The following is a 14,444-nucleotide window of genomic DNA, read 5'->3' on the forward strand; positions in this document are numbered from 1 at the left end:
ACTGCAGCTTAACGTTTTTTTCTCTGCTTAAAAGTTGTTACCAATATAATATACATCGCCAGCATTAAATAAACTTAAATAGAATGATGGATGTTTCATCATTGTAGACATTAAAGAACCTTTGCTCAAAATTTCTTTTGGCGTTCCTAAATGAGTTGAAACTTCGTTTCTCCACATAATCGCTAAATCTATTCTGTGGCAAAATCCGAGAAACATGGAAAGAAGATTATTCCGACGTTTTGGCGTGATAGGTGGAGGTGGAGTTCTCCTTGCACTAGAGAAACACGGAAAGAAGATTATTCCGACGTTTGGCGTGATAGGTGGAGGTGGAGTTCTCCTTGCACTAAGCCCTGCGCGATTATGGTCTCACACCATGATGGACACTAAGCTCTACGGTCTTTGAAGTCCAGGCAAGAGGTTAGGATGGCCAATTACTTTACCTGGGTCGCTTGCGGTTTCCCGGCCGAACTCTTATCCGAAAAGTCACAGTGCAAAGCTAGTGGTGTCGAGAGTCAACCCTCATCTATATCCTCCTGCCGGTAACCGAAAGCTCTACCCACGAAGGCACGTTGCACCTGGCTGTATTTAGGTACGTAGCAGTGCCGATCGGAGCCATACGACACTCATGAATGGGCAGGATGTAGAGGGTGCGTTCCGAAATCAATTAAATAATTTTTTTAAGTAATTTATTGAAAATATTTTCACAAACACTTAAAACTCTTCAAATTACTATCCCTGGGCCTCTACACATTTTTAATGTAATTCGAAATGCAGAGAGACAGCGAGAGCACAAGAAGTGAACTTCGACATCGACATAAAAAACCCTGCCAACTACCAAAAAGGTGGGTGGCAGGGGATGCAAGCACCAAGTGGGATGGGTAGGTGATGAGGGAAGATATGGAAGAGGAAGGGGAGAGGGAAAAATATTAGGTAAATATTTCTCGAATAACGTGTAAATTTCCATGCATGCTGGAAGAAGACTTAATTCAAAAAGTGGGTTAATTCAACTAACAAATTATTTATTTTTATCAGGAAAAGAGAGAACAAAAAAGAATACGACAGGCCTCCAGCATAACAAGGCAAGTAATGCAAAATTTAAAAGTAAGAGGGGGATATTCTGCTCATACATGTACGAACAACTGGGCGTGCGGCGTCCCCTTCACCACAGAGCGAGACAGTCACTTCATCCAAGCCAGCCAAATCCGGCAGTGTAGCAAAATATTAAACTGATTTCGTAGAACGTGTTATCAAAACAGAAAGGCGCTAATCAAGCGTGGCACTATACGATCATATAAATTAATTTCTAAATTATAGGAGACACAATCTCAACGCTTCGTGAAAATTTGTAATGGACAAACAGAAAGCCTCAAATTACTTCGCAACAGCCTGGGCTGGGAGACGCTGGAAGTATTGATATTTTAAACCATGACCCTAGCTGCCAGATGCGTACGAATAGTTTGAGTTTTGCTCTGATAAATAAGGAATAATTTCACTTAAGTATGACACAGGTGGGTGGATTGGCAGCGAACAGGCTAAGTGCCATTGGCTTTCGAATAGATCAAAGAAAGGAATCGTTTCCCCCTCCCGAAATTCAAGGCCACGCCATTAGGAAACATTACATACGATAATTTAAATTTCTTAAGAATCAAACGGTGCGAAGAACCATCGAGCACCAATTATCCAAACGACTGGTGATCAAATTTCTCTGCAACGTACCCCAGTGGAGGCTAACTAGGTGAGGCGTAGAAGGCGTATTAGTAGCAGACGTATCTGAGAGAAGAAAGAGAAATTACATAAAATAAAGAAAAAATATTGCACCGGCGACCTCCCAAGTACCCTCACGTCCGAGACGTGGAGTGGGGAGCCGGCGAGGGAGGAGAGGCCCGGGAACGGGAGTCGCGATGAGCGCGAATGAACGTGGGCTCGGACGCATGCGCTGCTTCGTAGGCCACCGACGCCCCCGGCGTTGAGGCGGAATGCGCGGAAAGATTGGTCGCCCCGCTTCCGCGACTTGTTAGTTGTCTTGGCTACCCGGCCGGGCGCAGTTCCCAAACCCTCCCGAGCACCCTCTCCGCTCTACCCCGCCGGATCGACGGACGCGACTCACAAGTTTCTGCGACGCGCGCTTCGCTCGCGCAGAGCTCGCCTTACCCAACGTGGTCACAGGGCGCGGCGGCAGTTTACCGAGGTTCCACGACTAATCGCGCGGTGAAATATTACTTTTGTTTTAAACCTTTAAGGGCTGAAGTATTCGCGTGTTCGCACGCGATTGTCCTTTCGCCGTGTGCTTCGTGACCGTCATCTCCAACCGGTTTCCCCAACCATGCGCCCTCTGGCATATCGCAAGTATGAAGCTTACAGGTATACTCAGTGTTTCCGGAGCACGGCTGGAAAAGATTGACGCCCTCCATCGCGAACCGCTCACTTGATTCCGGCGACGATTTGTAAATCCTTTTGAACTCTTCCATTTGAGTTTCGTGGCAGAATTAAGAGTGTCTTCGATGTGGACTGATAAGGGTTCCTCCCACCCCTTTTGTACAAGTGAAAAGAATACGAGTAATTATCTTCGTGTCTTGACTTGAAAATTGTGTTCTCCGTTTCTTTAATAAAAAAGAAGACGAAAAATAGCGAGTGATTTCTCCTCCACAAGAACTTATAGGTGTAAAGATTTGGGTTTAGAAAGTGATTTTTTTTACTGGCAGTGGTTTGAATATTTTTGCGTTAAAAATCAAGGACACCTGTTGTACTGCTAAATAACGGTTTGGTGTGACTGGCTGCCAACTAGTTTGGGACGTCTAGCTATTCCACTTGAACAGTGTAAGTTATCACGGGCTAAATTAAAATATCAGTTTAATTTTTATTTCAGCGGTAGTACTCTAGAATTGTCTATTTCTGAATGGCATGGTTGTAAAAATCATAAAAATAATTTTTTTTCTGCTTCTACATTACATAAAAGCTGTATTGGCTATATAAAGCTTTTTCTCAAATCCTAATGACGTGAAAAACTATCCATTCCTAATCACTAACCTTTCAATTAAGGCAAAAATAATTCTTTCGTAAAACAGTTGTTGAGAAAAAAGTGTTGTATCGGTAAATGGTTAATTAGATCCCGCGAGTAAACATCTGTGTGACATTTGCATTCTTCTACGTGCCCTCATCTGCGACTAGGAGTTAACCAATTCACGACGCCTTTCCTATACACATCGAAAATTCTAAAGTGTCAATTGAATCAGCTGTTTTTTATTTCATCTTTCAGCAGGCATAAAGATATGAAGAGAACATTTTAAAATTTTAAAACTAAGGAACAACGGCATATCTTAATAAATTTGGAACCAAATATCTCGAATATATATATATATATATATATATATATATATATATATATATATATATATATATATATATATATATCTTGGCCCATGAGGAAAGAGAATTAGTTTAGAGGTTTCCTCCGAGATTTGGTTATAGAAAGGAGAGACTAAAATTGACAAAGAATACGACTTATAATGAAGTTTTCAATGTGCTGGAAAAAGATAGGGAGCGTAACATTGAAGGCCGTGGCAGAAATGTTAGGTAACCAGTGTAGGTGATATTAGGCTTTTTGGACAGAATAAAGGCAGGTGAAGGTTGCGAATTACTAAAGTAGGAAAAAAAGAGAGGATATTTACATAATACGTAGGGCTTGATACTACCAATGGCCGTTCACTGGTAGATCATGAACGAATCGATGATGCTCATACTTCAGTGTAAGATCTCAATTTATCTTTATATCTGTAGTTTTCGTTTTTCCGATAGAATTTAAGACATCAAACCCGAGAAATTAGAAGCAATAACTGGGTTCGCCGCTACGGGTGGGTCGTCACGTTCGCTTAATGGTCTGGGGCGAAAATCGGTCGACCACGGGCATTTGAGACTAGGAGCTTACCCCCGTGGATCCATTTCCCTTTGCGAATTCACGTACGTACATCATGAAAGCCCGAAATCTGATAACAAACTTTCTTGGAAATTGTCGAAACACTTAATAAATTAAATATCTATTAAGGAAACCCCCACTAAATCGGCTGTGGGAGTGATCATTCACATCTACACGTATACGTTTCCGCCATGCGTAGTCATATTACAATTTTTAACCTGTATTATGCATGTTTGGCTTATTAAACGTATTTTTAATTTTATATGACCTCATGGCTTTTTTGGTGGCATGCAATAACTTAAAAAAACACTCCCATATTAGCCCGTCGGAGTTGAGTTATGTTTACGTAGACACTTCGATAGCATCGGCCAATGAAAATAAACGCTATCGTATAGTGTTAAACTTAAAATACTCTTCTGGAAATTTCTTGAGGATTGCTTTCCAAAAGTTCACAGAGAAGTAAGGATAAAGAGCTAGGGAGCCCAAAATTTTTGCGCTCACATTAAAAAAAGTTAAAATACCAGAAATAAAGTTCGAGGTTGACAAGTTAGAATAAAAACCTTTTGGGCACATTTAAACAGAGATCATATTGTAGAGGCAGGTAAAAATTAATTCTATCCATAACATTAATGCTGTGTTTAAAAAACTTCAACTACCAGAGGTTCTTCTTCTCTTTATCAAAGGATAACAAGAAAAGTATTATTTTGTACCAATGTTTGTAATACATACATAAATAAATAAATATATATATATATATATATATATATATATATATATATATATATATATATATATATATATATATATATATATATATATATATATATATATATCGATTATACGGAAACACTCACACGAGCAGCACAATACTGGGACGGCACAATGGAACACAAATAAAATAGCAACATTTAAAAGGACATTCACATGGTAAATTGTTCGAGCTTTCGGTCTTCTTCAAGTAAGAGTCTTACTTGAAGAAGGCCGAAAACTCGAACAGTTTACCGTGTGAGTGTCCTTTTAAATGTTGCTATTTTATTTGTGTTCTATTGTGCCGTCCCAGCAAAGTCTATTCCAAAAATATATTTAGGAAATTGAAGATATTAAGCGGAAAGAAAATATACCCGACAGATATTACAACTATCTTCGAAGTGAAGCTGTCACTGCCTCTGATTCCACCATCCAAATCGGAATGCAGATGCTTTCTTTGGCTAAGTCTTCCACGATGATTTCAACTAAAACGATAATAATTTTCTTGATTTTAGGAATTTAAAGACATATAGTTTTCTGACAAATAATGTGGATTCTAAAATTAAAAAATTAAACTTTTATAGAAGTAATATAAGCAGGAGAGATTTTTGCCACGCAGTTGGGGTAAAGAGGAAGAGGATTCGATGGCGGGGGACAGTGATCAATGGCAGCGCAGGAGAAAAGACCTTTTAGCGCGGAGTGGCGCACTCACGGTTGCTTTTCGCCGCGAAGGACGCAAACGAGTTAAATGTGATATTTTCTGAAAGAGCACTGAAAATGGAGCGCAATCTCCTTTTCAACACATAAAACTGCTCCGATGAGATAGTTTCGTACTATTTAGAGATCTCTGGTATGTTGACCGCAATACGGTTGAAATTTCGAGTGGTTAATTTGAAGGGAGTTTCCCATAGAATGGGACCATATGACTGTCATGCGTAAATAATCTCGTGCAGCCTTCAGAAAAAAATGTTGGTGAAGGCTTCATAGATGTTTGTTGTAGAATATTTTCAATGCGGGACTTAATCCTCTTACCTAGGAGTTTTAGACGATGATTACGACTGAAATTTGTTTAAGGTAGCCGACGAAGCCGAAGTGTTTTTATAAATATTATTAGCACATAAAATCCCAAATACACATATATTCAGGACTAAAATCTATCTAATACTTTATTTATTCCTCGACAGCTAAACCATGAGAATTAAAGTAAACAGTATCATGGAATATTGACAGGACTGGCCTTGAATAAGAAACAATGCTTTTTTAAGAATGGCTAAATGTGAACGTGATTTTTAGAATTTTCGGAATGATTCTACTTCGAAAAAATATATTATTTTCCCATCTTGTCAGAAAGCGCACCCCTCCCGTGATCGTTTCTGCAGTTGCCTTACTTCATGACCCCTTACGTACCAACGTTTATAGCAACAGATACGTTATTCAGTAATTGAGGCTTTTCAAACCAATATGGGTCGGTAAAAAGCGGGAGATACCATAGGAGGCCTTCTTTATGAGGCTCAAAGGCTATGTAGTTGTGTGTGATCAGCAGCTAATTAACTTAGAAGAAAACTCCTTCGTCCATATTGAAGTGCACACATTCATTCTGGTGAATCACTAAAACAATAATAATGGAGTTTAACATATCGCAGTAAGGGGCATTAGAAGGAAAACGTAACACTTAAACAATCAGTTTTCACCTCACAATTTTAGAGTAGCGCAAAAACAACATGGTGCGATGAGGCATTCAAATCCAACTTCAATTGTCAGACATTTCATAAATGGTGCCTTAATTCTCCCTACGTTAATATCGACGAGATATATACATATATATAAAGATATATAGATATATATATATATATATATATATTATATATATATATATATATATATATATATATATATATATATATATATATATATATATATATATATATATACACACATAGGGGGTTCGTCCGGAAAATAAGTGTACTGAGCTCAGGAAAAAAAAATTTATTACACTTTTACATATCTTAAGCTAATATTCCTCAAAATAGGACCCTTGTGAGTCGATACACTTGTTCCAGCGGCGTTCCCATTCCTGGAACGCTCCCGCGAAGGCATCATCGGGAACCTCTCGAAGACTCGTCGTCACGGCCTCTTTGACGGCGTCCAAAGTCCCGTATCGCGTTCCTTTCAAACTCCTCTTTATCTTCGGGAACAGAAAGAAGTCCGGTGGTGCCAAGTCCGGGCTGTAGGGTGGGTGCGGCAGCGTTGCCACGCCGTGCTTGGCCAAGAAGTCCGACACGACAAGCGCGGTGTGAGACGGCGCATTGTCGTGATGCAGCCGCCAGAGGTTTTTGATCGCTGGCCGGACGCGGGCGACTCGTTTTCGAAGCCTGTCGAGCATTACACTGCTCTGCTATCATCCGAACACTAAGACGACGATCAGAGTTCAGTACATCGCGAGCTTTTCGCACATTTTCGTCGGTGAGTGTCGTTGATGGGCGTCCAGGCCGTGGTTCGTCGTCGACCTCTTCTCTGCCCTCCACGAACATCTTGTGCCACCGAAAGATCATGTTTCTGGACATGGCCGACTCCCCGTAAGCCTGGTTAATCATACCGACAGTTTCGGTAGACGATTTCCCAAGCTTTACCGCAAATTTGATGGAATAACGCTGCTCCAAAAACTTCGGCATCGCGTTCCGTGACGTGGGTCGAGCGTGGAGGTTCGCGTTAACAGAGCTCCTCACTACACCACAGCTCAGAGCCGACTGCCTTTTTCAACGTCGCTTGCCAACATACCCCCCTCCAATCGCAGCCCGTCAGAGCGGTGCTGGGCGCGCCTGGAGCGCGCCCAGCACCTTATATATATATATATATATATATATATATATATATATATATATATATATATATATATCTTAAATCTTTATATATATATATATATGTATATATATATATATATCTTTATATATATATATATGTATATATATATATATATATATATATATATATATATATATATATATATATATATATATATATGGAAGTGCACTCTGACCTTTTAAACCACACTTAACATGGTGAGCATATTCTCTTAAGTTTAATACAAGCCGGGTGTAATTGCAAGGGTAGTTTCAGGCAAAGCTCTGGAAGTAATACGGATATTTTACTGATATTTGTTCATTTTTATCGGAATAACATCAGCTGTGAATTCACCCAAAATAATGTCCGTTGCTGCTTTTAGGGTTATATTTCTGAGAAAAAATGAAATCGTTTTTAAAATTTATGTTCGATACGAAATCTCTCCAACTCTAGTTGAAAATAAAAATTAGAAATATTTTTTCTCCGTTGCTACGTATGTTTTCACGCATTAATGTTTTTAAGTCCTACGGGAATTTCTAAGAAATCATAATTTTAATCTCGGAGACGTAGGATTTCGCGAGGAGATAATACACTTCCGTGGCAAGGCAATGGGTCTTGGCATCTGGCGTCAAGGTCTACAACGACGATCTCGGATGCAAATAAAGAAAAGAGACCACTTCCCAAAGAAAGCATCGCCTTGTTGCCCATTCGCGAGGTCGTCCCCATGCGTCACCTAGTATCTATTTAGTGTTTATGTACATATTTTTACCCAGGCCTTCCATCACTTAGCTTAGTCATCTCTTGCTGAAGTGAACGCTGCGAGAAGCGAGCGTCTATCTTTTTCACTGCAATGCTCCATTGTGCGAGTTCTTCCTTTCTATCGGATTCAAGGAAGTGCTTTCGGGTTATTTTATCTTTTTTAAACATTCAAATAAATACCGTCGAGTCTGTCGGATGTGCTCATTACTTTCGACCATTTATACAACGGGACCCCCGTCACCCTTCTTAGCCTTCCACCAACCCCCCCCCCTCACTCCCACACCAAGCTCCTCCCGGGGAAGCACCCGTCAAGTGCGGGAGTGCGTAAAGCATTAAGCTTCAAGCATCATGGATACAGCATTAAAAAATAAAAAGAAACCAACACGAGAGCAGATTTGATTGATGTTACTGATACAAAAAACGCAAGCCTCTCCTCCCTAAAAAAAAAAGGCGAGCAATGTTAAAATTATTTCCACGAGAACAGAATATCTCTTGGAATTATTTGCAAAATTGAGAACGGTGATTATAGTTAGGATTAGATTCTGACTTTAAATTTTTCCAAGGTTAATATAAAATCGTGCCATCTAGTTTATATGAATAATCCTAAAGAAAACTCCCCATCCATCACTGTGTGAAGGGAATCGCATTCGAACCGGAGCGTAAATTTCCATCTGCTAAATTGGTGTAATTAACTCTGTATTACCTTATGCACCATTTGAGCGTAACACTGACTTCTTTCCTTGACTTTTTGGATCACTCAAACATTTTTCTCAAATGTGACATCGATTAAATAGTCTCGAGAATATGGGAACATGTATGTTTTGGCGCGATAAACCTGAATACGTAACAATTAATCAATATTGGCGCAAATTGGTCCCTAAACCTCGACATATTAACCTTTACAGCGTATAAAAAGGCATTACGTTTAATTGGAGATTAGAAATGGTTAATATCCACACAATAGATAATCACATACTGTTAATTGACGCCCAGTAGCATTCATTTGAAATCATAAATGTGAATAAATTTATAGCATGCAATGAATTCGGAACACCGCAGCTGTAACTCGTTCTACGTAGGTAAAATAAAAAATCACGAGATAACAAAATTTACCTCTTTTTGAGGATAAATCTCTCTAATTTTGTCTTTATTGTCTGAAATAGCAAATAATTTGGAGCATAGCTTATTCTATGTTCGCACATTACAACCGTAAAGCTGATAACTTTGTAATAATTATTCAATATGGTATAGAGTCTTCTTGTCCCAAGAGGATCCATCTTTGAATTGATTTAATACCATTTAAAATGCAAACTACTGACTATGCATGAAGAGAGATTGTAATTTGCGTCCTTTTTCGCAAGCAGATCGAGAAAATCCAATATTTGGTTTGCGTGCCATTCTGAATCTGGGTACAAGAAAACTTCACACATCCAGTAGCAAACAAAGAGGAAGTTGTAAGAAACATTCCCAATTAGCACCTGACACAAGTCAACTTTAATTCCCACCGAATAAATATTATCTTTCAATTACACACACTTCATAAAAAAATGAGGCGCGCACGAACTGTAGACAATTTTGAGGCAAATATGAGATTTATCACTAATTAGAGAGATTTCTTTCATATACATGATTTGCATAAAATATATCCGAAAAAGTTTCCGAAAAATAGATTTCAGATATTGCCACAATACCTCAAAATTCTTCAGTACATCCCTTGATCATTGACATACTTTTTTCCGCGGATTTTCTACGACTCAAAGGCTCCCTGATAGACGGATTCAGGAAGGCCCTTAAGGGTACACGTGAAAGCTTCTTTGGCAGCTATTAGGGCCCCCTAGGGTGGTGCCCTTTGAGGGTGGATTTCACTTTTCGAAATATTTCTGCTGGTGCCAATTTGGGACTGTAAGGGGGTTGGGGAATAGTCGCGATATCGTCGCAGAAGGTCTTCACGAGTAGACCCTCGACTTTGCTCTTGGTCGTCCATTAAGAACTCCAAGATGAGTTTAGCGCAGATTTTTCGCATCAACAAAGTCTCAGTGATAATGATGTTTGTAATTTCATCTTAGCAATGCCAATACGATCTGCGATCATGCGTAACTCAGTAATTCACGCACAACTCGGGAAAAATTGTTACCGATACCTTTTATAAAACCTTTTTACTCTGTACTTGCTATTTTCTTTCGCCTCTTTCGTATGCATAATGGTAACACACATACTTTTTTGTTCCGGTAACATCCATTGTTCCTTGCCTTGTGTTTTTCTTCCACCACACTCATTCATGACACCCTGAACCAACCTATTCTACTCTATCCACTTTCTCTTTCCTCGTTATTTTCTAATTGATTAAAATGCCAACCATTCTTGCAATATCACTGAACTAGGGAAGCACACCTTTTTAATCCTTGTATAATACCGGTGCATACCACTCATATTATTTCATTACCAATTCATGATTCCTCCTACTCTTAACGCAAACAGCCTCAAAGTACTCATGATCCACTCTATGTAATCGAAAGTCATGGCCATCGAGGCATGCCTAAATTCACTTCCGTACACTGTTCATGCTTTGGGGCTACATTTATTCATTTATTTTGAAAACCAACATACCACAAGCTTACTTTCTGCTGTTATTCGGACTCCTTTAAGTCATCTAGTAATTTACGTACCTGTAAACATTCTTCTGGCATATCTTACACCTTATATAGCACTTATTCAAGCAATTCCAGAATTACTCTCACTTTACGATCTATCTGCCTATTAACTTGATAAAAAGAACCAGCTCCCCTCAATTTCACTCACTCTTGTGATAGAAATTGCGGATAAATTTCCTTCTTCAGGGTTCTCTGATGAATTTACAGTGGGATGGGTGTACAGAGGTGTGGTGCATTAAATACCAATGTAGCAAAACCTTAATATGGATTTAACCAGCAGGTTTTCCAACTACGCTATTGAGGAGTCATGTACGAGGCGAAAAGGGTGATGAGAGGCAAAGCAACACGAAAAATATAACCAAGTCACATTATTTTGGGGAAAAATGAATATTTTAATGATGCCTAATATTATTCTACGTAGTTAAAAAACTATAATTATCACCAAAAGAAGTTGCTGTAAATATAATGAAAAATCAATCCATTGTACACCAAATTCTCTGGTTTTCGGTTAAACTTCATGAAACTAAATAGGAAATAATGAAATAAAAATTATGTAAGCTCCTTTTAAATGAAATTTCAGTGGAACTTACAAAGGGTAATTTTTCACAATTCAAGTGTACACCAAATTCACCGCTATACTTTTAAAAGGGGGAGATGAACTCATTGAATTCCTATATGTGACATTTTTCCGTCTCTGTGGTAATTTTAGGACCTGTATTTATAGAAGGATACTTACCTTATTCTGGTTCAATAGTTTTTTGGTAGAATAATGTTAATAACATAATAAAGGAAAATATTGCACCAACTAAACTATTTTATATTCGTGAGAACATTGCAAATATTTTCGAAAATATTAGAACAATTATTAGCTCTTTTTCTCTGATAAGGTTAAACGCAGTCATGAGTACGTTTAACAGAATCCAAGATGTGATAGATGAAAGGCTTTGACAATTGGATCTATAGAAGGGTGGAGAAAATTGCCTCGATAAAAGAAACGGAAAACTAAGAGGTGTTAGCTTTGGTTGGAGAAGAGAGGATGTATCCTGGAGAATGTTGGAGAAATTGGAAAAAAGGCAAGAAAAGGGGATGGAAATTGGTGAAGATATTGAAATGAACGATCATAGTAAGAATATCAGATGAGAGAGTGAGAGGGAGGAATACGATATGCCTCTTGGATAACATAAAGGGGACTAGAAATTATGAATTACTGACGAGACATAGCAAATGCAGTTCATTTCTTCATGTTCTACATCCAAAGTCAAAAAGAATATGCGCTCGTTTTTACATGTGCCCAGGAACCTGCTTCATACAGTGCTGTCCCATAGGTCCCATAAGTTAAAAATAAAAAAAGCAAAAATATCCACTAGCTTGTTCAATATGAAAACGCAATATTCGAAGCAAAGGTCGCCCAAAAATGAAGTTTAACAGGCGATGCCACATTAATAAAGAAGTCTTACTTCGAACTGCACAAGTCAAGGTAGTTTGAGAGATCCTCCAAGAATTTAAATGAATGGAGGAGCGTTTCCTTTTGGATTGATGATGTGGAGAAGGTGTTTCACAAACGGACGGTAATACTAGAGATCTAAATTATTACGGCTTGGCAAACGAGTTATCTTACTTTCCAGTCAACGAGGAGTCTGCAATCATTCAGAAATGATTTCAATGAAATTTTGAGTAAATAATCATATAATAATCTTTGAGTTTCTCTCGGACAAAAATCCGATTCTCTGGAGCAGTAATTATTTCACCTACCGTTTTTACTAATGACCCATATGATCTTATACTTATGGTTCGTACGAGGGTAATTAAAAGGTAAGGTCTTCCATTTTTTCATAAAAAGTCAAATTTATTCCCCAGTTTGAGTTCATCGTAGGAAAGGCTGAGCATTTAGCTATTTTTCTACATAGTCGCCTTGGCGATAAATTACTTTTTTCATCCTTATAAGCAGCTTTTTAATAACGGCGTCGTACCTTTCTCCCGCCGCGTCACGAAACCAACTGACGACTGCCTCTTGCATTTCCTCGTCTAACTTGAATTTCTGTCCTCCAAGGTGTTTTTTGAGAGCGGAATTCATTGAGTAGGGTGGTCGTTTGATGTGACACATGTGGACGTGCATTGTCATGATGCAAACACACTCTTTTGGTAAGACACCTTGTTGTAACCGAGGACCTCCGACGCAATATTCTGCACAGAGAAGTCACCATTCTTTTCATTAAGGCCTTTCTTTATCTCATGAAGGGTAATTTTCCGGTTATGGCGAATCATCTCGTCAATTGGAGCCACCTTTGATTCCGGCAAACTCGGTCGCCTCAACCGCTGCTCATCGTGGACGTTTTTCCGGTCATAAAAAAACTCCCTATACCACTTCCGCAAGTTTTGGAAGTCCATGCACTTCTCACCGTAAACTTCCACTAAATGGCGATGAATTTATATCGGAGAAGCAATCGTCTGTTGGCTTCGCGACGCGGCGGGAGAAAGGTACGACGCCGGGATTAAAAAGCTACTTACAAGGATGCAAAAAGTGATTGATCGTCAAGGCGACTATGTAGAAAAATAGCTAATTGCTCAATCTTTCCAACAATATACGCAAAGTTGAGAATAAATTTGATTTTTCATGAAAAAAATAGTAGACCTTACTTTTCGATTCGCCCACGTATGTAATCACCCGTTTCTCCAGTCACGTTTAAACAAAATGTTTTCCGAATCAGTTACCCCGATAACATCAATACTCTAATTTAGATATCCCTGTGCGATTTCAATTCTGTTTAAATCCCAAAACGTGGGTGAAATAATCCTCTCCGATTCGCTAACTTTACTGATTCGAATGTTAAAAGGCCGCTATGAAATATAACTCCTGAAAACATTATACTACCTAGTTCTATTTTATTCAAATATGCGCTCAGTAATTTCTAAGCACTACGGTTTGATTTATTTTGTTTGGTCAACAAATTGTGCAATAATCACTACAAGGGTATGACTGGGGCCAAAATATTAACTAAAATATTCACAAACTTTATGGCTTTAGGGTTCGATTAGATTTTCATAACGCAGAACATAAGGCATGAAAACTTAATAACACGGCGATACGCGCCGTTTCAATAAAACGCCTTGGAAAATTGCGCTGACCATGATACGTACGTAAAAATTATGTAACATAGATTAACATTCCAAAAATCTATGAATTTATTGGGTGAAATCAGATCATAAAAACTTTGAAAACATTAATTGAGTACAAATTATGTGCATTGTCTCGTTGCACCTCTACTATTGTTGATTTTGACTTATATTATTTACCAAAATAAAAATTTGCGAGAAAGGTGCATTTTGACAAAATACGTGTCTTAACAAATTCACATTTTAAAATACTCTCGAGAAGGATGATTGTTTCTTATATTTCAATGTTTTTAGCTCCATTTAAGTCACGATTAATTTTTGTAAATTAAAAAATAACCCATTTGTCCGCAGGTAGTTCCTTCTTAAAGAAAGAAAATTTAAAGAACTTTGGCACATCCCACCTATCCCAATAAATTCTA

At 38.4% G+C, this 14,444-nt stretch overlaps 1 protein-coding gene across 1 annotated transcript in view; it reads left to right on the forward strand.

Annotated features, from left to right (window-relative positions):
• Positions 1 to 2,047: 2,047 nt before the first annotated feature.
• Positions 2,048 to 14,444, forward strand: part of LOC139693302 (calcitonin gene-related peptide type 1 receptor-like) — a 250,636-nt gene continuing 238,239 nt past the window's right edge. The window contains exon 1 of the mRNA XM_071591414.1: positions 2,048 to 2,817. The gene's annotated coding sequence lies outside the window, so the exon portion shown is untranslated. The remainder of the gene's footprint in view (positions 2,818 to 14,444) is intronic.

Source organism: Hetaerina americana, unplaced genomic scaffold (assembly GCF_022747635.1).
Source record: "Hetaerina americana unplaced genomic scaffold, ioHetAmer1.1.p SCAF_46, whole genome shotgun sequence".
Lineage (NCBI taxonomy): Eukaryota > Metazoa > Arthropoda > Insecta > Odonata > Calopterygidae > Hetaerina > Hetaerina americana.